The 24,319-nt window shown below is 35.7% G+C and overlaps 1 protein-coding gene across 4 annotated transcripts in view; it reads left to right on the forward strand.

Moving 5' to 3' along the window:
* Positions 1 to 13,779, forward strand: part of LOC134539570 (chitooligosaccharidolytic beta-N-acetylglucosaminidase) — a 79,276-nt gene extending 65,497 nt beyond the window's left edge. For 3 of the 4 annotated variants that reach the window (XM_063381724.1, XM_063381740.1, XM_063381749.1), the window contains one exon: positions 1,122 to 13,779. The gene's annotated coding sequence lies outside the window, so the exon portion shown is untranslated. The remainder of the gene's footprint in view (positions 1 to 1,121) is intronic. The other variant, XM_063381731.1, reaches the window with a different exon arrangement.
* Positions 13,780 to 24,319: the final 10,540 nt, after the last annotated feature.

Raw genomic sequence — 24,319 nt, forward strand, 5'->3', positions numbered from 1 at the left:
AATATTATGGTATATGATGTTAGCAATCTTTTATTTATAATTATTCTTATATAATATATTTAAAGTAGTACGCTTCTTCGGTCCATCATAATTCAATTAAAATAATATTGAAACCAATGGTGATTTAAGATTCAAATGGATCTACCTTACCTTCAGTTATATCACTATTTAACATTATTTAATTGTCAGCAGTATTCTGAAACTTTCAGTAGGCCTACTTCATTTTCATTTAAAACATAAACTTGATTTTAGAACATTTTCAGTTGAATATATCGACCTTAATTTTCTCATAACTGCATTAAATCAAAATCCAACGTAATTTTTTTCATGTTCCATAGACATAAATTTGCAAATATTATTTTATAACAGGGTAATATAATTTTGTAAAAGCAGTTGAATTAAAGTTCTATAAATCATTATTAGTATTCGGGAAATAAATAAAATGTTTATATGTATGCTTGTAGGCGTACAATATCATTAAAAACATTTATTTACTGTAAATATTAGTATTATAAATTGTATGTGTAAACTTTTTCAAGTGTATTTTCCAAAATTATTTATATAAATGATTTTATGATCCGGTATATATAATGATATCAGAATGCGTGTAAGCTTCCATTGTCGCTTGCAGGTATTGTCTGTGAAAGGTTTAGTAGTCTCCTGGCCGTTTTTGTGGGAGTGTTTGTAAGGTTATGTCCCTGAAGGTATGATTTATTTGCATTATATATTATAAATTACTAAATTATTATTTAAAAATATTAATAAAAATTAATAAATTAGAGTAAACATTCAGCGTATTTACTGATTTAAATTATTAATTAAAATTAATCGCTTATTTTACTAGATTAAATAATTAATTTTATACATGTGTTTACATTAATATAGAAACCTGAGTATTTAATTAAATTTTTAAGTTGGATTGAATTTATACTTTACCATTCCATTCCTTTTATTACTTTATTTTTCTTAATTATTTGCATGCAAAATTAAAGTTAGTTGTTTATTACGCCAAATAAGTATAACTTCAACGTGCGTACATTAGTGCACGCGCCAATTTTATTATGTAACGCAACTGAACTGCTACAACATTCTTAAGCAGATGTTGCGTAATGATGTTACAGTTATTCTCCACGTCATGTTGTCTTCAGATGCTGAAGATACCGCAGCGCCGGGGGAAGTCCTTGTTTAACGCAGCAGCATCAGGGGATGAGTCTTCATCATGTCGTCGCTTCCAAGAATTCCTGTTGGGGCTACACGGGGACGCACCACAACGCCGAAATACCACAACGCCGAACGTACAATAACGCCGAATACCATAACGCCGAATTCCAAATTGACCACAACGCCGACGACCCGAAAACTGCTGTGTACCACAACGCCGAATGACCACAACGCCGAAATACATTAACGCCGAAAAATTTCATTGCAGTACTGCCACAAAAACAAACTCAGAAGAAAGTCACTAAATATACTGAAAGAGAATTTAAATGTACAAAAACGCCGAAATACCATAACGCCGAATTCCACCAACGAATCTACAATATGACCATAACGCCGAAACCATTATATGACCATAAGGCCGAAACCATTATATGACCATAACGCCGAAACCTCAATGTGACCATAACGCCGAAATTCTAATATGACCATAACGCCGAAACCATAACGTGTTGCCTACCTGCCAGGCATTGAAATGCTGTATTCGTAAGATAAGCGCACTCTCTTGCAACTGTGAAGCTAAAAATTATACACTTTCTTATTTTTTATAGGGCAAATGGAACATTGATCGAAATAAAATATATTTTTTAAATAATAGTTTTTTTTTTTACAATTCAAGGTCAGATTTAATGTTTTTTATTTCGAAAATGCGACGTTTTTACAAGGGTTTCAAGAAGAGTAGGCGGCCTTTGAAATGTCAGCTCCTTAGAGTTGATTTGAGGAAATAAATTAAATATGAAGTAGCGCCGGGAATTATGGGCAGGATAAACACGAGATCCCGAAAAAAAATTGCCAACTTTCGTTGAAAATCTGGAAGTAAATTGGACCCGGATCGCTTTGGTGAGAGGCTAATGCTGTAGCTAACCTCCATTCTCGCAGGTACTAATATATTATTCGATTCTGAATTACGTAGTTATAACAAAAATGATATGGTTACCGCTTAAAGTCCCGTAGGTACACGCTGCACAATGAAAACGCTGCATGCTCGTTCAATTGCTTGTACGTGAAGGGCGACTCAGAGTTGGAGGCACCGTGGATAAGGACGGTATATAGATTTAGTGTCTCATTCACACAAGTAACCTATGAGTGGACGAGCGTCTTAAACATTTGTCTCAATAAGTGTAGTAGTTTGTAGTTCGTAATTTACACATAAAGTATTTATTTAAAATGTACGCTTTTTGCAAATAGAGCACCACTTGTCTGCAAAAAAAGTATTATACCATTTTAGGCTATTTTCATACAATTCTTTATGTGCATAAATTTAAACACTATTTGATTCATTGTTATAAAATAATGTAGATAGGCTATACATAATTGTATAATAGTGTAGAAATAATAAGAGATTCTTTAATACCAATAAGCCTACTATATTTTCTTTAAAAAAATTATAACTACTGTAAAACTACCTGGCATTTCCCTAAGGAGCTCGCCTACATGTGCCTAAACTGCACTGTAGCATGTCAGAGTAATTTTTTTACAGATTTAGTTAAGTGTCTTTATGCTGTTTATCTACGAAAAAACCCACACTTCTTTCAAGAAAACAGGCGCAATATAAAAACCTTTACTTCGCGTCTAAATAGCCAAAAATGGGGTGTTTAGGGTGCTATTTCAGAAAATTTACTATCTGGATACAAATGAAACTACTTAAGGGCGTTGCAATAGGCGGGCCCCTTAAATGCGTTCAAGTGTGAAAAATTCACAGTTTGATGTTTATTATAAATAACGTTAATTCTGTATACATTAGTTGTAAGCACAGTTTGCATATTTTTGTCAAAACAGCTTGTTAAACACTAAATATGCATGTTACAGGAGCATACAATCAGTAAAAAAAATATTAAATTATTCAGAATGAAATTACGTGCGATAGACAATATGCTGAAATATACCCATAACAATATAATTTCTTTATTTTTTTATAATTGCTGCGTTTTCGAAATTTTTTGTAAAATACGAGGTTCTTCTGGTATTCATATGATAGCTATCTTTGGGTTATTATATCCAGTTACGTGAAGTTATTTAAGGTGGTCGTTTAGACCGGCCGCTATAAATACTGTGCAGAGCTTCAGCAGTTCACGTATCACACAAGTGTACCGCGTTTGTGCTCGGCACTTGCTACCAATACCACTTAACATATGTTACACGTGTTCCTAGACCATTGCCTGCTTATACAATCCTTTATATAAATAACCTCTTTTGGAAACTTAAAATGGCTAAAATGGTTATTTTCACAGTCAATTTTAGGTTTGAAAATACAGTTTCACTGACTTGAAAATGGTTTAGGAACGTACAACAAACCTTCATATTTAATATTTCGTCATAAAATGATAGGATACCCACTGAAATTGCCTTAGAGGGGAGTCTTCGACAATGTTGCTGCATGTCAGAAGACCGCCTGGCGGATATAGGCGTTAGGACCTTGATGCGCGTGACTGTATCGCTCTTAGCTGTCCTGCCCTTCCCACGCCTCGAACATTAAAAAAATACCCGCTGTCAGGCGGCCACCTTAAATCGTTGCGCAATATTTAGGATTCCTGCGTACAACTGTTAGTTCATTTTCAAGGTAGGCCGTTCACGGTAAAGTTGACACTTTGAAAATAACTTATATTTGAATAACAACCAAGATTATATTTCGTGGAGGTTTCGAACATATAATTTTTGTTGGGTTGAAAAAACAGACTATCTTGAATAGAAAAATATAAATATTTAGCATAAATGAGTAGTGAAAGGATACAAATTGATCGAGAGAAAAAAGTAACCAGGTGCTCAGAAGTGTTAAATTTACCGTGAACAGTCTTCAGTTTAATTAGTATATGGAATATATATATATGTATGTACATATATACATACATATATATTTTTTGGCTTGTACAGGACCCTAACGGCAATATCCCTGTGCTTATGGCGTACTTCTGCTGATAAGTATTCATGCCTACCTGGCATGAGAAAGTCTAAGGCAGTCACTTTTATGATTTTGTGTATATATATCGCTACTCCAACACCTGATTTTACAGTGATTCAATCTCATTTATGAACGTCTTTAAAAGCGCAGAGGGCATGCTAACGTTCCTTACACTGGACACATTTAAAATACACTTTCATTTTGTTGATATGTTATTTAAAAATCAATGCTCAAACGATACAATTACATAAATGTTACAAATACACAAAAACACTCCTAAGTGGCAGACTTAGTGCTAATATAAAAAATTACAATTCTATTACGTTCATGTACACTCACACCCACAATTATACAGATCTGAATAAACATTTTGCGGAATTTCAGTGTCATCCCCTCAGCCATGGGATGACTAATCTGATGTCGGTAAACTGTTCCAAGCTTATGACGCGACAGTAGTTGATGACTTTGAATATAAATTAGTCTTGCATAGTGGTATTAACCATCTATTGTCACTTTAAGAGCGGTGTTTACAAGGTGATAATAATTCAAATATGAAAATCAATTTTTTTTTACGTTACCAAGGGTGGAAGAATTTAGTAGTTTAGCGCCAGTGGTATGACAGATCACAACCAGCATTCGGTAATTGCGTAAATCTGTGTGTATTATCATCTATAGTCTGTAATATCCCACACATCGTTGACTCACTACTAAATGAACGTTTATAATAGTAGTTATAGTACTTAGTAGTTGATGGTAGACGTTGTTTGTTTACAATGTGGGACGTGTACCACCTCCTCCCCCACACTTAGGTCCCTAAACAGGTTTATGGTAGTGTGAGGATGGTTCAACCAAATATTTTAGAAGAAAAATATAGGAAAGTCGTCAAAAAAACGGGCGACACATTCAGCAGCGCATTCTGGCGGCCTAGCCTGGACCTACGTTGTAAGCGCATTTGAGACAATGTTATTTTGATAATTTTGAATGGACGTTTTTTCCTTGTTTTCTCCTGTTTGAGTTATTTATAATGACTGGGAAAGTTTGTGCAATGTTTGGTTGCAATAATTACGATGTATCTAGCTGTTAGAAGTTGTTTTTTTAGTTTTCCGAAGGCTGAAACTATAGCCAAATATCTTAATAGGAACTACAATATTTGCTATAGCCATGTTTACTTGTGTATGGTTTACATCAAATATTCCTTTTCCACTGTTTAAAAATGATAGTGCCTTATTGGAAACAATGATACATATTTCAACATTCAATGTTTTGAAATATTTTTTTTAACCTATGTTTAATAGAATTTTGTTTTTAAATTTTCATTGTATATTTTTAAATATCTTCAAATTCTTATTTTTGCACTCCTCTCATGCTGAATGACTTAGTTGTCACTGTAGTATTTCAAGCAGTTTACCAAAATTATTGATTTCAAAAGTTTTATGTTTAATTTTCAACATAAAAATAATGTAAATTAGTTTTAAGTATTTGGTTATGTTAAATAAATTTAATTGAGCTAATTTTTTTTAGTGTTTGGTTGACTTCAATTAGCAACATACTTAATTGTTGTGGTCATTTTTAATTTTGGTTCGGGACAAGTCATATTCAATTTTTAAGTTGTTTTTTTTTTTACTTAAGGCAGTTCTTCGAGGAAATTTTTTTTTCAACTTTCACGGAATATTTATAAAATATGTGATTTACATGTAAGTATGTTAAATATACAACACCTACAGAAACTAAATTACGATTCATGCTGTATTGTAAGTTCAGATTTTGCTTGACTTCATGTCGCACAATTGATTGTTTTTCTCACGCTATTTTAAAACATTTTGTTCCAAGAGGTAATAAAAATTTGAAATATTACAGCAAAATGCATTCATACCTTTGCCGACAAATATTTGGTTTAGTATCTATTTAACTGCAAATTTTAAAAGCACACATCATTTTAACCTTCTACCTTTTTGTAATTTAGGCCTAATCACTGTTATTTAATCTAATAAATTCAAATTTAAAGCTGTGCTTATTATGAGTAATTTTCGCACTCTATTTCTAATCTAAAAAGTTATTGCTCTATAGCATTTAAATATTTCCTACAGTTTTACGTCTCCGCGACGAGATGATTGCGCACACACCTTACACATCAGACAGAGACTGCTGGGAGGAATCATCAAGCATGGCATTTGTTAAGGAACCGTCCCATTATGCGCCTGGAGTGATATAGAGAAATAATGGAAAACCGAAATTAATATGACCGAAACGGGGATGAAAACCGAACTCCTTTTGAGTGCAAGTTCACTCCTAGAAGGGTAAAATATGCACAAGACTTATACAGTTATACATAGATATACTAGGTCCAAATCGTGGTCCCCCCCCCCCGCCCAAAAAAATCTAAATCCGTTCTTGGCTGCTTACTCACTTATACAGCAGTATTTGTTTTCGGACACCAATAAACAGCAGCTTACCAATAGCCTGGCCTATTAAAACTGCCTGAAAAAAAATTAAATATAGACAAATAAGATAAATATAGCTAAAGGTTAGTTGTTATAAATCAAATTAAAATTCAGTCCAGAGGCAGTTTTTCTAACACTGGAAAGTAAGTCACATTGCACTGATATTCTAGGAAGTTTTCAGTAGTTGTTCTTATAATTCTGAGCTGTATGTTAACAAAAACATGGCATAGAAGTACACAACAATGAAGTCCTTTATTTTTAAAGCATACATTAGTAAATGTGAGGTTTATAGTACCTACTTAATCGACATAATCAGCGCCAATAAAGATAAAACGGGGTGGGAATTTAACAATGGTGGATCATAAGGGTGGCAGACGTGGGAGTATCTCGATTAAAACTACCGACCACCGGCAATGTACGCCACTATCTCTTGTTGGAAATTCCGATGTCCACCCCACCGCAAGTCGAACCCAGATTACCTTGGATGGAGGCTGATTTGTCAATTGCAGAACCACCAAATATTCTTCAGGTGTTAGTACTATAACTGAATTAAATGCACCAATTAAAGTAAATTTATAAAAGCCTAATCAAATTAACATCATAAGAATTTTACAATAAACTAAAGGAAATATTATTTAATGTAAGTACAATATGTATAACATGCATTGAAAAATATTGCACTGTTAAAATGCTATCATTAAAACATTTTCTAAAAAGCTATAACATGTCTACATGTCCGCAACATATTCGCTATTTTCTAACGTATGTTTAATAATAGTTAGATATACTAATTGTACGACCGTAATGCTTTTGCGACACATTCTTTGCCTTTATCACTTCTGACTGACTGGCAGGATTTTATTTATATTAGTACGGCCAGAAAATAAAAATAAATTTTAGCGTTATTGCTTTTACAGGATCACTATGCACGATAGCTGCACTCTCAAGTTTCGACTTCTGAGCATACGTTTTCTTCTTGGGACAGTACGATTGTTTACTTCACCCCATTGTTGTAACAGAACTATTAAGACATCTTAGGCCCATTCTACAATGACACAGATACGGAGACGAATCCCACGGAACAGAGCTTCTACAAGAGCACGCAGACGGAGACGGACCCGCATGGACCAGTTCAGCAATGCTGAGCTCTTCCGTTTATGTTGCTCCGTTCGACCAATATGAGCACGTTATTTTTTCACTGCTTTTCTCAAGCTACGTTTGTGTTTTCATTCCTACAACTGAAAATTGATTTATTTTTGTTAAATTAATATATTTTTATTTGACAGAAACAAAATGGAAACAAGTGTTTGTATTCTTTGCGTGTTTTTCTTCGTGACGAATTTTAACGAACTGCTGATTTTCATGGTTAAAATATTTACTATATATATGACAAGATGGAGAAAAACTTTAAAAGGAAATGTTTAAACGTAAGGCGAGGATAGTTATGCCTTCCATTATATCGGAATTCCTTTCCAAATGGCTATTTCTATATTTCCAGATATACTACCGTACATATAATACAAGGATTTAGAAAGTAATTAATTTGATACTCTTAGTTTTATGTGACGTCACGCTTGCTATTTACTGGCTGTTTTTCTTACGGGTCTGTGTAATTGTAGAAAGAGAAAAATACGGACGGAACGGAACAACGATCCGTTTTCGTTTTCGGTCCCGTCTGTTCTGTTACCGTTGCATTGTAGAACAGGCCTTACTAGAAAAACGTAACGATTTTTCACTATACGCACAGTAATTACTGCATCACGGCAACGTATATTTATGGCAAACCCAATAGAATATCTGACCTACGCTTTCGAACTGAACATACATATATTTAGTTTACATAAATATTCACACTGTCGACTACGAAGTTGTCACGTTTTGTGTTCTGGACTTTCCGGCGCTCTTCGTTGACTTGGAAAAGAACAGACGAGTAAGTGACAACAGCGCGCCTTCCTTAGCACACTGGCCGCTCCAAGCACCTCCTAGCAGAGCACTCCACGCATTCTAGCGGGCTCTTCGGAAGCAACGTTTACCCTCGCGGTATAGAGAATAGTTTGTTCTTGAGCTCATGCACAAACCAATTACCTTTCTTGAACGCAGTAAACGTACGAACGGGACCTAACTCTAGCTTTATCAGTTTACATACATGCTATTTTACAAATTCGTTGCTACGCTTTAATAAGATAAATTTATAATTAGGTGCATAAAATTTACAGTAGCCAAGTAAATAATATTTAATTTATTATTTATTGCAATCACACTAAATTATATCTATGCTAGGCTCAAGATAAAGCCCCTGGGAATGAAAAAAAACAGCAAAATATGTTCGCTAATTATACTTTAGTAAAATCTGTAACATAAATACGAATGGTGCAAGATAAAATTTTTAGGTATAATATGCTTATTTTTTTATTTTGTTAAACACATTTATATCGCAGTTAAGTACGCATTTGCGGCTAGAACAAGATTTATTCTTAACATGAAAAAATTCAGAAACCCCTGCGATATGTAAGGAATTTATGAAATGTAATTTTCAAGACCCTAAAACGCCCGAATATCTCAACCGCGCCATTTCAGTATTAGCCTTTCGGGAAACCATTGAAAACCGGAATCAATGTTTAAAAGTTTGACATTGTTTGGTACAAATATAAAACTACAACTATTATTGCGTCCAAACCACCTTAATACAATGCATAATTATTTTATGTAGTCATCTTGCAAGACTTAAATGTTTTCCAAGCGTTTGAATAGCTACTTCAGTTATATTTGTACCTCCACAGTGCACAATGAAACTTAGGCATGGGGGATAATAATGATACATGGAAGTGAGTTTAAATGCTATAGTGAAATGATAACGAAGCAGTAACTGAGGAGACAGATCGAGAGGAATGATTTTATAAATCACTATTGCGATCACCAAGTATCCGGGGCTACTAATTTTCGCTAACAATTCATATAATAACTGACAATTATAATTTATTTTAATTAATTGTGCCACTTTACAACTACAGATAAGATTCTAAACTTTGCTGCTTTCGTTATAAATAAAATAAGTTTCCAAATACTGCGTTTAGGTTCCTGGCTGGTAGGCAACACGCTTGGGATTCAGCGCTGTGGTCAAATACGGATTCGGCGTTGTGGTCAAGTATGGATTCGGCGTTATGGTCAATTTGGATTTCGGCGTTATCGTCAACTTTGAATTCGGCGTTATTGTCAATTACCGATTCGGCGTTATGGTATTCGGCGTTGTGGTATTTCGGCGTTAAGGTACTTTTAAGAAACACACATAAATTCATTAAGTTGTTTTCAGTTTGCTCATGTGGCACTCCCGAAGCAACATTTTTCGGCGTTGTGGTCATTCGGCGTTGTGGTCATTCGGCGTTGTGGTACACAGCAGTTTTCGGGTCGTCGGCGTTGTGGTCAATTTGGAATTCGGCGTTATGGTATTCGGCGTTATTGTACGTTCGGCGTTGTGGTAACGACCCGGGCTACACTTCCTGTTGGGGCTGTGGCTGCCCTGATACATGAAGGGGAAGCCTCAATTTCATTGACCCCCGATCCATCCCGAACATGTCCGAAGTTCGCCACACGGAATTTAAAAAAAAAACTATTTTTTTTTTAATTTTATACTTTATCATAATTTAAGAACCAAAAATAAATAAATAAATTTTAATTTTAACCACAATCACCGAGACGTGTGAAAATAAACACCGAATTGCGAAAATCTTATTTATGTTCACCCCAGCAATCCAAAACATAAATTAACGAGCACTGGGAGTCAATGAATCTTAGGTTTCTCGACGCAAACGCCGCGCTTGCTTTGCCGTCTGACTAGAGTTGCTGGCATCATCTAGTCGTTAAGTTAGTCTCAAAGCTTGTACTACTCCCAGGGCAGGAAAAGTGTGAAAGACTTGACGCGGTGGGGTCTCCGACAGAGTGTTGTGGAGACGTGGCGGACGTCTCTCTGTAGTGCCAGCTCTCCCAGGGAGGCGAGTCACGTGACTTCCCGCGCTGGAGAACAATGCTAAGCAGCCTAGTCTGAACCCTCGCTCGCCCATGTGTTGCAGGCCCTTAGCTAGGCTAGTAGGGTGACCGGAGCCGTAATTTCTGTACTAATCTTCAACGGAACCGAGAATTCCCGGTATTTCGGTACTAGTAAGTTTTATTTTATTAACGGTGCAGCAGTCGGTCATTGAAGTAGAAATAGTTAATTCTGAAATATTAAACAAATTTTAGTGATCAAATTTATATTGCAAAAAGTATCTACTAACGTAAACAAATAACATTATTCTCAGCACTACTCTCAATCTTATATTTAAAAAAAAATTGCTATAATGATGCCAAATCCCTGATTTATTAACGTAAAATAACATGTATTATTTTAATAACAAACTTAAAAGAAATAAAATATCGTTATTTAAAGAACACTGGCACAACAGCCACGGGCACTAACACAGCGACTGGCTGAGGAGCGCCCGCCCCGCGCGACCCTCACTCCTCACTCCCCTCATCTCCCGTAGATCGCCTCGCCACTCACCAGAGAGTATCAAAAGAAAGTAATCGTAGCGCGCAATAAAAATGAAATTTCATGCTGCCGATGTCGATTCGCAGAAGAACCGGGAATCGATTTTAAATTCCAGGATCTTTTATTGTATCAAAACTACCAGGAATTTTCGGTACTTTCGGGACCGGGATCTCCCGGTACTGAACCCTATACAGGCTAGGTGAAACTGTCCTTGTCCTTTCAAACCAAGAACTGTAACGTCCCCGACACTCTGTGGACGGTCTTAAACAACTGGCAAAAATTAGAAAAAAAGTTTAATTGTTGTAACTCGCGCAGAAAACCAACTCGACCCAAACACCGCCCACAGTTCAAGGCCGGGCCATTTAACGATACCTATTAGCAGAGATCTTAAAAGCAGAATTGAATGTGAACGCAATGTGTTCACCATGCAAGACCTTAAGTAAGGGCTGGCTAAATACTGAAATAATTTACAAATTAAATAAAACATACTTTATATCTGTTTAGAAAGTTTACAAAACATTGACAAACGCCCTGAGCAGTTTCTTGGATATGGAAATACTCTGTATGCAAAAATTATGCAACGCTTAAAAAAAATACTATATATAATAAAATATAAATATTTTATCAAAAATTTATACGCATAAATATCTTAAAATACTACTATAAAATATATTGGCCATACTAAATTCACTACTGCAGCCAATAAAGTTTGTATTGGGAGGCGAGCTTATTATACTCTAAATTACTATAGTTCTAAATAAAAGTCACGTATTGATTCGTAGAAAGCAGCTACGCAGATATGTGTCTGGACGAGTATCTGCAGCACAAACAGTGATGCGCACTGTAACAGTTAAATGGGAGCGGTTGCTCGTACACCTCGGTATGACGCCTTTTACCACGTATTTAAGTAGAAACTTGTTAAACAAATAAATCATGTCCTCCGGCTCAATTACGCAACATAGGCCTACCTTCTATAGATTGCGTCTATACATAATACGTGAATAGAAGAAATCGCCGACATGATGAATCGAAAAAGGGTCTGATGTTAATGGCTTTTAAGTTTATCACTGACGGTATTCGGCTGAGGTATTTCAAAATCCATTATCAGTGATTTCAAGGCAACCGCTACAAAAAAGGTGTCATTTATAAAGCAGGCGCGGAGAAAAAAAATTACTTCTCTGTCAAAACCACACATAGCGATAGCAAAGTTAAATTCACTCGCACTGCACTAGCTGGGAAATGTCGCTATCTAGTATTGGGTCTTACTGGCCAAAGCTTTTCAGATGTTCTCTTTACCTTGTTTCACGTAGCCGGAGTTCCACGGTGCTGTACAGTGCATCGCCCGATAAGCTGCCGTCCTCGCGAGCCGCCGGCCCACACCGTGCGACCGCTATGCATCGCAGCCAGTTTCTCTCTCTCACTCACTCTCACTCAGTCCGCATCGGCCAAACTGTCGCGCGTGATGTCACTCGCCTCGACGCTCATGCACACTCCCAGTCGGCAGTTGCATAAAACAAAGAACTCGCCAATGTATTAAATAACTTAAGTAAACTTACAATAAACCAAAATATAAAATTATGGAATTAAATATAATTTCAGGATACAAATTTATTACAAAAAACTACATTAAAGAAAGGGGTAGCGAGAGAATAAATTTGTGTGAATTTAACAGCCACAAATAAATAGAACCAAAAATGGCCACATGGACACGTAGGCACACTGCAGACACTTGCTCAGACAGGGGTCAAACAGTTCTCACAAATGAGGTAATGGTCACGTCCAGCTTTGATGCAGCGTCCACACGTACTTACAATTATTACAACTGCACAGTACACCTCACATTGACTTAATGAACTAACAATGGCCATTGCGTGCAGTTCGGGTCGTAGTAACGTAAACGCGATGACAGGCAACTAATGGCACACAACAGGGAAACGGGCAAGAAACTAAAGATGGCGACGGAGCGCCTCCCGGCCGCGAGGTGGCGCGGACAGTACTGTTCGCAAGGACTGCAAAGGCACCATTTCCGTTCCGGGGGAGCGGAAGTGGAGTCTACAATACTACCAATTCAAATATAACTAGCGGTCAGTCTTTCTCTGCATACCTTAAAAATAAAAAAACGCAAGTTTTTAACACTGTAATTCATACGCCGTCTGTCAAAAAAACAATGTTATTCACACACAACGCCGGCGGCGGCTGGCCGTGACGTCACAGGCAGCGGCAGATGGTACAGACAGGGCTGGGACCCGGGCTTAATGTAAGGGCCAAAGAGGTACGACGCCACATTTAGTTGGTAACTCTTTTCTTTAAAAATAACCTCACTGTGCTTGCAAAATCGTTCACTTATGGATTTTAAAAAGCTTTGTATCCTCGCCTATATCAGTTAATTGAACTCCCATTGCTTATTTAAAAATATATACATTGTAAACTCGTCGATTTTGAACGTACTTGTAGTTTATGTTTTCATTGAACTGTATCATTGTACCAGAAAGTTTTTTTTTTAAATATGACTGTTAGCATTTTACATTATTGTTAAAGTAAATGTTAACTTTTGGTAGCAAAAAAATTCAATTATGAAGCCTGTATAAAAAAAATAGCATGCACCAATACAATGAAATTAATGTAAAATTGAAATTTTTAAAGAAATATTTTTGTAATGATTTGTAAGATAATAAAATACCATTTATGATATAAAAGGGCTCTTTATTCTATGGCTATGTAGGAAACCTTGTAATATATACCTAATTGATAGTTTTATTTATTAGAAGGTATACAAAAACTTCGAAATAACACACCTGATTTGTATGGTAGTAATATTCTTAAAACAGTAAAATTACTTGAGTTTTATACTTCAGTAATTTCAAGTGTGATTTTGGATATGCTTGAAGTTCCTTACATGGAATCATGCAATTATTGTACTGCTTGTGGCACATAGATTTCGATTTTCTTGGGAATCACCACTTTTGCGTAATACTTAAGCAAGAACCATGTCATAAAGTGAATATGACTTAAAAATAATAGCCACATACTTGAAATATTCTCATTACAACGTTGTTGTGATTCTACAAAAATTCAAACGTTTTCAAAATCTTTGTTAGTTACAATGCTTTATATTTTAGTAATTTTGTTAATTTTATGGTTTTAACTAAAGTGATGTTAAATTTTACCACAATTATTGTTACCAATCTGGGCCTATAACCTGTTGAAATGATATATTTGATTGATAAAAAGAGAACAGTTTTATAAAGTTTAGGTACCTATTATTGGAAATATTCCCGATCAAACATCGCCCATTCCATAAAACAAAATTCTACATGCATAGATACAGCACACAAACTATCAAAAAATAAAAAATAAATTATTTGTAAAGTAAAGGGTAACTTTAAAATTATATGTCAACAATGAGTGTAACATATTTCATTTAGACATATGCTCGACCTGTGTGTGTATAGTAAATGTGGTGAATGTCCGGGTCGGGGGGGGGGGTGGGGGGGGGAGTAAGTGAAAATACGTGAGGAAAAATGTTATAGAGCACTAGCCTGTGAATGATCGAGTGCCCACACAGGCTCCAGCAGGTAGAGGAGAGAAGGAGGTGGTGGATGGTGGTGGATAGGGGTGGAGCCAGGCCACGTGGCAGAAAATGGCAGGACGGAACAGGGTTGTTGGCCACCCGGGCCGCCAAGTTGCAATGACGTGTGAAAATGATGATTCAGGATACGAGCTGGTTACTGTAGGAAAAAATTGTGAGTGAAACGAGCAAATACGTCTTCTCATGTTGCAAAAACACTTATAATACGATACTCGGACACGAAATTAAACGTAGAATTCTTTAATATCACCGCAGTTAAATTTTTTTAGCTATGACATCAATTGAATTTCTTCAGCAGTGCCTTTGTATTGGCCTTTTAAATTATCCATATCTAAAAGAATTTATACTTATCTGTAGGTAAACAACATATTGGAACCAATATCTTGTTTTCAGTCACATTATATTAAACTAAAATACACTAAACCATGCGAGACATAGTATTGTTAAGACAGAAATTTAAAAAAAAAATCCATTTTGGCACAGCCTTAGGGCGTAGGTAGATTTGTAAGTACCTCTTTCTTCTGGAAATATTACGGAAGCTTCTATACACTCCAGTAACATTTTAAGAACTTAATGTATTCTACATAACATCCAATAAGTACGCCAATATTCAAAAGAGATAAGAGTTAACATTTTCTCATGTTCCATGCTGCAAAATTAGTTTGGATGTTTTTAATTTAATACATTCAGCATTGAATGTCTTAACGAATTTCATATTATGTCTACTAAGGTAGTTATGCAATTATTTTTGACCTCCAAACACTATTTTTTATTCCTTGCACTAATACGTGGTCGTATTTTTTTTTGACAGGTTTAAGGTAATATTCAGATGGTCATTAATAAATTCCAACGAATTTGGTACTAATAAAGTAGTCATTTAATTTCAACCCCTGTTTTAATTTAAAAATTGTTTCAGCCAAAGGTTTTAGATAAAGTTTATAAGTTTTTACAATAATTATAAAGGATTTATTAGCACATCTTTTAAAAAATGTATATACAAATGTATTTCTACCCTCATTTCCACCCCTTGTAGTAACGATTTGTGATATAAAATTTACTTAAGACATTTTTAACAACATTTAAAAAGTTAAAACAAAAAAAAACATTTATTCGATAGGGTACATAAGGAAGTTTTATATATTTTCTTATTTCAACCTCAGGTTTTTTCAACCCCTTGCAGCAATAGTTCGTCTTATCAAAAATTGTTTCAGACTAAAGCTGTAGATAAAAGATTAATACATAATTTTTACTAATTCTATAATGTACCTACGAAGAGAGGTATGATTTTATTTTATCTTCCAGCCCTCGTTTTTTCAACCCCTTGCATTTATAGTTGGTGGTAACAAAAACTTATTCAGACAAACGATTTTGGTATTGCGCCTACGAATTAATAATACGTTCAAGCGGATGTGATATTTTCCATATTATGGTAATTATAGCGATTTTTATGGGGTTTTTATATAAAACATTCTCCATTTCTACCTCTTTGGTTGGATATTGCCCATTAACGATTTCGATCGTGATTTTCCACATAACTTAGATTTAATGCATCAGTTTGAAAGTGATTTGTAAAAAACAAAATTGTGGCAGTTATCGTGTCCGCAAAATTGTTTATATATATATATATATATTTAATTTTATATTAATTTATTTATGTATATATTTATTTACTATATATTTATTTATTAGACACACATGGGTGTTTTAGTGTCTATGGACCATGAAACGAAAAACTATATAATTTTTTTCTGCAAGTCGCACCATGGTAACGGCTACAATATGTAGTATTTCTTTAAATATACCTAAAAATCTGGGACGTAATTACGTTGCCAAACGAACGAGAGAAAATTTCCCGAGTTGTCATTACCGCTTGTGTAAGAGCGACTCAAGTGCAGCGGTTTGTTTCCACCCCTCCCCTGGCATGCCGCGGGAGGGGCGCAGAGGGAAGTCAACGAAAACTTGTTTCTTGTCGCATTGCATTGATGAGATAAACATAGCGGCGCTTACGTCATTACCACCCCTTCATTCTTACGGCACCAACGCTTCATTATGGTGCATGGGCTGGGAACATTCACGGCCTTGGTTTACTCAAAATATGTTCCTTTGCGACTGTTTCAAGTAGGATCTAATTACTACCTATGCTATTATAGATCAACATTCCGAAGATATTACCCACGGTATCGTTTTATGAACTACAACCCCACCTGATTTTATGTATTGCGGTATCATTTTGTATTGTTAAAAATTCATTTTGATGTGTAACATCTTAGCTTTCGGTATCCGGCATTTGGTAGGAATAATTTCGTTAACGGAATGGAAAATGCATGGAACGAAAAATGCGTAACCACGGAACTGCATTCAGTGACGGATGGCGAGAACCAAAGTTCACAAATACAAAGGTAAAACCGTTAACCGTTTTATGACTTTCAACATGGGCAATATTTTAATAAAATTTATTATCGAAAAACGGGTACAAAGCCGGGGGTAAGTTATTTTTCAAGTATTTTTCGCTTTTATATGAGCCGTTTCATTATATAGTTTAAAATTTCTGTCTGCAAATGGAATGATTCGATAATCGACGTAGCTACTCCGGTAGCGAATTCTAGCGGTGGGTTACGGAAACTATTTTCAAAATTCTCAAAATTTGTATTATCTTGACAGACAAGAAACATGAAATGAGTTTTTGTGATAGAAATGCAAACCATTTCTTGAAGTAGCCAGTGGCATTGCAGTTAATCCTAAAAAGTTTCAGTTCTGCAATAAATTAAATTCTTGTTATTTGTACAACCCAAAAAGGTTAAAAATGTAACTTTGGCAGCTAATTATGCAAAAAGTATGCAACTATATATATTTTTCATTTCTTGAAAGTTAAACGATTGAAAATGTCTAAAAGTTGATCAGTGATTAATATAAATCTAAAATCATGACCTGGAACGGGTCATACACCCTTAAGTCATTCAATGTCGTAAAACACGAATACTTTCGTTCACTTCCCCTGTCACTACAACCACACTTCATTCTCTATTACGTTCCGCCAAATTGATTCAATATTAAGAGAGAATAAAGAACTTATATCGTGACTTACTATCCACTAAATACTTTTTATTTACTTATTTTAACACTTGCCTTTTATCAAAATTTTGCTCTCCGATATTTCATGTCGCAATTAATTTCAAATTTTATTACTTCACTTCTACTCTGACCAAAACTGCTACTTTCGCTCCTACTTACTCAATCATTCATGATCAAGACGAAATTCATTCTAACAAAAAAATCATATTACAAATTATTTTATGGTCTATACCCACAAAAACAATTTGTGGCTGCCCAAAAATTTTTTTTAATACACAACTAATATTTTTAGCCCAATGAAAAATTTTGGGTCATGTAAAGAATTCAATAAATTAAAAACTTTTTTATATAAATAAACACTTGCAAGAATGGTTATAAATATACAATAAAAAACTTGATCTCAACTTACATTATTTGTTTCCTTATAATATCTATATTTGTTGCATTCTTCCTCACTTGCTTGATGGCATACTTCGTCTTGGTGTTCTGTGAACATCGAAGCAATATTAAGACAAAGTTGGTAAAATGGGAACATACAGATATAATGACACATGACATTAAAATTCATCCATGTACCATAATTTATGACTACTTGCTTAAACCTCAATAGACATCTTCCAACCCCCTCAATCCACCTCCCCCCCCCCCCCCCTTTTTATAAAAATTATGTTTACTTTGTAAATGTCATTCTAAATAAACTTCTAAAATATTTTAACTGAATTAGAGAAACCGCCATAATGCTTTCGACAGTTAAATTCCACTAAACTATCTTTATAAAATGATCGCAAGATTTAATACACATGTGACAAAATGAGAGTTTATACACATACTTTGTGCACAGATAAAGCGTTTCAGTCCTCAGAACCTGTTTCCACTTTCAATCTGAAACATTCATTAAAGAATGCTGTCGCATGTAGGCTATTTACGTAAAATAAAATTGTAAAAAATCCAATAACTATCCTCTCTAGAGGATGTTAATGGAAGAAATGTGTAGCTTGTCGCACATCTTTCATGGTTTACACATAACTATTTATGCAAACAGATTAAATTCAGTAATAATTAAATATATATTTAATGATTGGTATCTAACGCCATGTTGATATTCTCGCTATTTTTCGTCATTACTTTTGATAAAGGTTATTTCTAAAAGTTCAACTCAAAACCTCACTTTCATTTGTTGTTCTGCCACAAAAAGTATCGACAGATATCCACTTAGAACAATTTCCTTGGTGTAAAAATTCTAGCAAATGACAAATACAACGTATGTAAAGTATGAGGGGGGGACATGAGCCTGTCTTCCAGCGCTCGCCAGGCATGTGTAACTATCCTTGGTAACAAGCAAATTCATGTGTTCTCATGTTGCACATATACTTATAAAACAAAACTCTGGCATGAAATTTAGCTTAGAATTATTTAAAATAATGTCGAGCGTGATAAATATACGCAAATTATTTTTCAACTTAAGTTCTGTACACGAATCACAGTTTCCGTACCCGCCGCAGTGTCGGAGCAGACGCGTCGACTATCGAATCAATCCGTTAGCCGACCGAAATTTTAAACAATATAATTGAACTACTCCGATAAAAGCGACATAGACTAGAAATTCCAAACTTCGGCTTGGGACCTGATTTTCGACAATAAATTTTAATATATTGCCCATTTTGTTAAAATTCATTAAACAGTTAATACAATAAAGTAGATTGGCTATTGTAGTCGCGTCCAAAGCGAATATATCACCGACGTTTCGGACGACATTGCAGTCACCATCATCAGTAGTAGTACCTACTGTAGTTACCTATAGTAGGTAACTACCCTGATGGCGACCTACTGTAGGTAACTACAGTGTGTACGACTACTGATGATGGCGACTGCAATTTCGACCGAAACATCGGTGATATATACGCTTTGGACGCGGCTAAAACCCTCACGCCAAGCTACTTCAGAAAATGGCCGAGAAAGCCTGCGATCTTTATTAATAAAATCAAATTTTCCTTTGGCTTTGCGAACCATGGTTCGCTCCCTCCACCACAGATGGTAGCACCGCGATTGTTACACATTTCCGTTCCATTCATGAAATTACTCATACCGAATGCCGCATGCCGAGAACCAATATGTTACACGTCAAAAATCAACATGGCGTTTTGAGACCGATCCTTTTTTTTTATCTCAGGGGTGTTCAGGCTGGCTGGGCGGCGCCCACCTTGTCGTACGCCAGACGAGTCTCGCCGAATCCCCCCTGGCAGATCTCGTCCCAGACACAGTACTTGGAGACCCTTGCGGGCCAGACAGCTTCGAAGCGAGCATTGTAGATGGACATCCCGCTGTCCCGCTTTACTGGCTTACTGCTTTACTGCTCCCGCTTTACTGGTTTACTGCTTTACTGCTTCCAGGCGTAGGTCCCCGAGTCGAGCTCACACTGAAGCAGCTGAAGTGATTGCCTGCAAATTTACAAAAGAAGAATTTACACCTTATTGCGTGTCCAGTATTTTAACATAAAATATTATTTGTGTAAAGTAATAGGATGTGTTGGTGATGCAAAGCTGTATAATTACAAATATATCATTTTTAAAATATGTATGAAAGTTTGAGAAACGTCCTCCCCGGGGACAATCGTTCTGTGTAGCGTAATCAATTGTATTTTAACATAAAATATAACAATTGAGTAAGTAGTTTCATTAGTGTGGTGCTAAATGGTAAAATAATACCAAAATATACTTGATTTTTAAACAAAGTATAAATGTTTAGGAACACTGTTCCCCAGAGAAATCGTAGGAACTTACCCAGTTGCATTTAAACATAAAAAATATTAAATAAAGTAAGCAGTGAACGTGTTCGTGATTTTAAACTGTATAGTTATCAAAATATTATTTTGAGATATGCATTATAATATCTTGATATAAACTTGGTACGCAATAAGCAACAATTAACCATGTAAACATACCAGACTTGCAGTCGTTGGCATCTTGTTCTTTATTTTGATTAAACATATTCACCTAACAAATATTTAACGGGTTGCAGTCAATATTGCAAAAAAAAAAAAAAACATTTCTGGTATATTTTACCATTTTGGTAAAAGGCACTTGATAGACCAAATATTTTCTGATTTATAGGGGACACTAGTTTGCCATGAATGCGGCGCGGGTTCAAATCCCTAATAACTATTTATGCTAGTGAATTACGTGGCAAACGTTTTCGTAAAGTTGGCAGCTTGTTTCCACAGTTACATATTTTGAATGGTACCCGAGGAGATATCATGTCACACAAAAACCCCAGTAGCGTAAGGAATATTAAATTAATAAACTTAAATCACTGTGCGAAATATTTATAAAAATATCATAGTTAAAACAATGCATTCGTTTTACTCGAAACTCAAGCGCGGGTTGAACGTCTGCTTTTATCTGGTGTTCTACAAGCATAAACACATTACACTGGACAAACAAAAATAAATAAAAATTTAAAAGCACCGGCCCAGCCCTGGAGCCGCCCATGCTGACCATAAAGCAAGATAAAATAGTCGCAACTCAATGCTAAAACTAACGCTCTTAATTTATTTGTAAATCAGCTAATTGTGCAGTATTCATCGGCAATTAACAACCTAAAAGTCTTTAACTTTCCAAAGAAAATGTTGGTTTATTTTTGGTCGTTCGTTGCTGGGAATGTTCACCATAAATGTTTCAGAACATCCATTTTCCAAAACGGAACAACCAATAAACTATGCTATCGCGCTTTTATCTTTTGTTTTAAAAATTAAAAACTGCACAGCCGCAAAGTACGAGGGTTGAAAATAATAATTTCAGTATCAATAGTAAAAAAAAATTACAAAAATTGCCCACGCCTGCGCATGGCAGCCATGCTTATTTCATTGCTACTAAATTAATTCTGTATCGTCAAAAAAATCTGATGTTTTAATAGTTTGAAATTATGAAATTAAAATGTCTGTAAAAATTACTTTTTTAAGTAATTATGTTTAAGAAATTTCTAATTAGTCTTTATATTTAAAACTAAAATGTCTGATGTACACATTTCTCAACCGCACAGCAGTGGCGTAGCGTGCCATCTCGGCGCCTGGGGCGGGAGACCCATTTTGCCGCCCCCATTCTATAGGTGCTTAGTTAAAATTAAATTTCACATGCAATGAGGTACCTTTTATTGAAGTTAAAATAGGATGAGCGGTTTTACAAGCGGATTCTACGGGCCTTATGAGCAGCGAAGTCAGAAATAACTTTGTCAAAATCAATATTAGCAGCCAATTCTTGTTCAATCGACAATATAGCCAAGTTTATAGTCTAGCGGAGCTCATAGTAGATCTGAGGTAATTGTGCCACTGCCCCGTTGACCCCTTTGACCCCTGGTGCGAAACTATAATTTGTGGATTTTTGGGATTTAAATTAATGGACTAATAAAACTGAAACTGGGATTTTACGTTCAGCGTGTTTCACCCAATCCCTGCCAGACCTAGAAGAAAAAAGGCGTCGACCGTTAGAAAATGATTTAACTGAGAAGGGCTTGTAAACCCATAATTTGTAATATGCTAAATTTTTGGTATATTTATTTGCATGTTAAGGTGTGTCAATTTTTTGCTAGATTTCGCCTATGTTAATTGGTATTTACACGGGTGATACGCCCGGTGCGTATCTATATTTGTATTTGTATTAATATGTTCTTATATATTTTTAATGCCTTTTTGGTAATTATATTTAATTTTCGGAACTCCGAAGTCAATGATCAAATTATAATTTTTTCGGGGAATTGTTAAAGTATTTTTTTAGTATTATTATATAGCTATTTTTTATAAGTAGTAATAGGGTATGTATTTTATGATGGATGCGCCGATTTGTGATGAAACGATTTTATGATATATATATTTATTTATTTATTAAATGTTGTCATATAAATTTTGTGTCTTTTTAACTTGCTGCCTCCTCTCACTGTTCGCAACCTTATTAGTATTTTTTAAGCCTGCTATTAGTTTGGGTTTTAATATTTTTTTGGGTTTACCTGCGCTCGCGGTACGGGGCAATATAGGAGTTTACTGTGTCCCGGTTTGCGGAAGTTGTTTGGTTTGCCCTGGGTTAAGGTCAAACTTTACAGTACAATGCGTAGTACTAAATTCAATGAGTGCGAAAGAGAGGCATCGACACGGGCCAACTCGTGAAACAAAAGATTTTGTATGAGTAATTAACATAATAAGGAGTGCCGCTCAACTCGGCTCGCGCGCGCCGGGCGGCGCGGCGTGATGCGATGTTGCCGTTCGTATGTAAACAAACAAACGTTATAAAGAGCTCTGTCAGTGATTTCGCAGTTTTTCTTTTAAATAAATATTAAAAAATAGTTGGTGCGCAAAATTTTAGATAAAAATGTAACATTATAGTGTGTCTGACACATGTAATGAATGAATCATAGATCATATCTCAACCCGCTTCACCGGCGACCCGCCCCCGCGGGCTGCCGCCCGGGGCGGGCCGCCCCCTCCGCCCCACCCACGCTACGCCACTGCCGCACAGTTTCCTTTTAGTTGCCCTATTCCGCCGAGTCAGTCGTGCTTGCCTGCGAGCCGCCACACACTGCAGCGCGCGCAAGCGCGCCGTCTGCCAGCCTCTAGGCTCGCTTGCACTAGGCCAAGCTCGGTCGAGTGAGCGTCCACACATGTGCATGTTCGAGTGTCGAGCTCCGAATATGAAATCTACTAATTAACTCTGCTAAAAACGTCATCGTTCGTACCTCAACCAGTAAAAGCTGTTGTGAAAAAAATAATTGAAAAAAAATATATATATATAACCCCGGCTTTGGCCTCATTAAAATACTGCCCATCAAGTTAAGATTATTCAAACCGTTAATACTATAATGTTTCCCTTTGACTTTGTGAACTTCGGTTCGCGCCGTCCGCCACAGATGGCAATGCCATTTTCGTTCCACGCGACTTGCGTTCCACTCACGAAATTACTCCTACCGAATGCCGTATAGCGAGAATTAAGATGGTACACAACAACAAATGGTATCAGCTAGAGGCGAACGTATTCAAGAAGTAAAATACAGTATCATGGTAAAGATCTATTGAAGCGAATAAGAGTAACCAACACTCGCTGGGCTAGTGACAAACAACACGCCCGCAAAGTGTTTTTTTTTGACGTGACAACGTCTAATAAATCGATGAACGCTGCCTGCACGCACGAAAAAAGTGTCCCGTAACGCACCTTGTCCCGTTACGCTGTGTCCCGTTACGCTCATTGTACGCTTGCGCCGCATCTATCTCTCTTCCACTCGATTGGAACAACCATCGATTTGACTTTTTCGAGGCACATTAAACTTTAAACACTCCCATTCGTTTCCTACTTTTCCTATCATCGTCCTATCCTTAACAGAATAACACAGATTGGAAGAAGTTAAATAGCAGACATGTATAAACGTTATAGTTAAAATAATCTCTTCGTTAAAGTAATAAACATATTTGAATTAATGAGTGCAAATAAAAGTAAATTTATTAATTAAATTGTAGATTACATTTCACTCCTTTATATCCATACAAAATAGTGATAATTCAATAAAAAATATTCAATTTTACTCATAAAAGTATG

Source organism: Bacillus rossius, chromosome 1 (assembly GCF_032445375.1).
Source record: "Bacillus rossius redtenbacheri isolate Brsri chromosome 1, Brsri_v3, whole genome shotgun sequence".
Classification (NCBI taxonomy): Eukaryota; Metazoa; Arthropoda; class Insecta; order Phasmatodea; family Bacillidae; genus Bacillus; species Bacillus rossius.